Source organism: Pelodiscus sinensis, chromosome 15 (assembly GCF_049634645.1).
Source record: "Pelodiscus sinensis isolate JC-2024 chromosome 15, ASM4963464v1, whole genome shotgun sequence".
NCBI classification, from domain to species: Eukaryota; Metazoa; Chordata; order Testudines; family Trionychidae; genus Pelodiscus; species Pelodiscus sinensis.
Genome location: NC_134725.1, coordinates 34927244 through 34930314, shown reverse-complemented (window position 1 = coordinate 34930314; position 3071 = coordinate 34927244).

Genomic DNA, 3071 nt, shown 5'->3' with positions numbered 1-3071 from the left:
TCCATTAAGATGCTAGAGCCCTCAACATGATGAAAATCACTGATTGGATGAAATTTCAAGTTGATCACCCATTAATTTTCAAACCAACTTTTGCTGCTGAGCTTTCCAGAGCTTTAAATGATGCAGCAGGCTCAGCCATAGATTCAATCACCAGCAGAATGTCATCATCAAAATGGACAATGGTGAAGTTCTCGTCATTAAGGCCAATGTCCAAAATGCATTTACTTACTGTTGGGTTGAGCTAATCTGATGCCACTGAAAAATTCTGGCCTGGCAGCTCTTCCTTGTTGAATGCTTGACTTAATTGGTAAGAAGGTGATTCTTCTCCCATAAATGAGCTTGTGGAGTTATCATATAGGAGATGGGGCATTCCACAGAGCTTATCTGAGATGTGGTAGGTTTCAAGATCAGCCAAAGCAATTCTTTGTTAAGAGAGTTAACTGCAGCTCCGAGAATCCCCCACTGCAATGCGAACCAGTCACTTCAATTCTCATGCCTACTCAATGAGCTGGTGCACCGTGAAGTTTTGCTCCACTGTAGGAGTGAAGCCCTCTTGTTATCTTCTCTTGCTTTTTAAGTTTGGGATAAGAAGATGGAAACAAAACCCTTCCCCGTGACAGTCAGAAGAGTACTGCTGCACTAGTTAGAACAGTCTAGTTCTCTGCCTTCACATTTCCAAAGTGGAAAAATAATACCTTTTTGCCAGTCTGCCTCTGTTCTCCAGATGACATTGAACAGCAACTGCAACCTCAAAAGAACAATAGATGGGTCAGTCATAATAAGAGCACTGCTCTAGTGGATCAGTTAGTTTTTGCAGAATTTAAGCTTTGAGTTTCACAAAAATTCCAATCCCGAGATTGTGAAGAAATCTTCCAAACATGACCTGATGCAGTGTTACCTTCCTGAACCTGCAGAAAGACAACCAATAGCATGATTTGCCATTGCACAACTCAGTTTGGGTTAACTCTTAAACCAAAAACCTTAATACCCTTAACTATTTTACTACTGGTCATTAACATCCAGTTAATATGGAAAGAGCTGGGGTAAAGGTATATCTGAGGAAACTATCCCGATTTTCTAATCTGACTCCCTACTTGAGAATATGTGCACCATATTGTAATCTTACAATATATTTTAGAAATGTGTTCCTGTCTCTGTCTGTCAGTGAATTTGTTTGTTCAAGAACTCCTCCTAAACTAAAGGGTAAGAACGAGGATCACCAAATTTGGAATGCAGCTTCCTCTTATACCTTAAAACAAGGTTAGGGTTTGGTTGTGCCAGGATAATGGGATGTGCCTGAAATGTTATTGTTTCTCATAGAATGAAAAGGGAGGATTCTGACAGGAAAAAGTTATACTACAGAATGACCACAGAGAGATAACAAGGAGCCAGAGATGGGGACCGGGACAGCTATAAATCCACTGAGCATAGGACAGGGGTGTAAAAAGGGACAGCTATCTACTATATATTTAAAAGTTTGTATGTGTGTCTACTACCTGCACCCCACACCTGGCTGTGACTGCTGCCGTGGCCTTGGACTGGTACTTCTCACCTGGCCTTAAGCTGCTGCAGTGAGAGAGAGGGCTGGGGTTGTCTTGTCTTCCCAGGGCAGCCTGCATAGTGAGCCCCTCTTCCCCAGGCCCACTCCAGAACAATGATTTAAATGAAGGAAAATAAAACTTAATTGAGTTAAGGTCCTAAGCAATATGGGGTAAATCTAGCTTAAAATAATGTGATTATTTAATTACATTCAAGTTTGGGTTAAAGGTCTATAAATAAAAAATGTTTAAGTATTCTTCTAGTACCTAACTTCTGTGCAGAATATCACTGCCCTCTGTTGTTCAACTGTATACCATAAGCCCACATTTCTGATAAATGATGGAAGCTTTCCTTTCACTCAAATGGAAGGGGCTTGTGTTTGCAGAGCAAGATACTTTGAGTCTCTGTCACCACAGAATTCTGAGCAGCCATTGTGTTGAGCATGGTGACAACAGTGAAACTCTAAAGTGATTGTGATTTTGCTCTAAACTCTAAAGTGAAGTGATTGTGATTGTGATCCTTATTTTCCTATCTACAGGCTAATCAAGCTACAGTGTTATATTTTAGACACTCTTCCCAGCCACCTCTTGCTTTCAGTTAAGCACAGCTGTACCTGTGCTTCTACTGATAGAACAGGGAAACTTTTGTAATGTTGCCCCATGGTAGCCTGGAAGTGATTGGTAATTAATTTAGAAAACAAACATCAAAGCATTTATTATTAACCATTTATTATTTACCACCAACTTTTAGGCAACTCGTTGGCCAATGGAATTTCTTCTACATCCAATCATTAAAAATAGCCAAACACATGAAGGAAAAAGAATGTTTATTCCCACATTAGGAAGTTAATCCTTGTTGAACCCCTCCCAGGGATGATATACTATAAAGCTGCAACAGATCAATGAGTTGTTGCCCTATGAAATAGAGGTGCTGTAGCAGAGAGAGGTTTTCTTCTGTTACCTATGGTAGGATTAATGCACAGCAATGATTTTATTTGTGTCATGGAATGTAGTTATTCTGCAAGACATGCAGTGGCTATGCTATTTGAGGGTTTATTTGACTCTCTTGCATTAATTCAAGGGTGTAGTAGTTTCATTACTGTTATGGAATATTACTATACTGCAGGTTGTATTGATTCCTGATTTCAGAATGTGATAAATGAATGATAGGGAAAGTGCTTATTTGTAACTCTTTGTTAAATAAGAAACCTCTTGTTCTTTATCTGGGGATCTTGCACAAAAAGTTAATTTATTTTTAATGCTGGCTACTACTACTAGTACAGCTGAGCCTACTTAATTGGGATGTTTTTTGGCTGACTTGCTAAGATACCATTTTAACACCTTGAATGCTACTGAATCTGCTCAAGGAAAAGGTTTGATTCTATTGTTTGTGTCCGAGGTAGCCCAATATATAGAGATAATGTGGAGGGAACAATTTGACACTAGTGAATACTGCTAGAGAAGCACTCCATTCAATTGCTATATGGAACTGAACCAACCATGTGATGCTGTTGGTGTGGGGTGGGAAGCTCT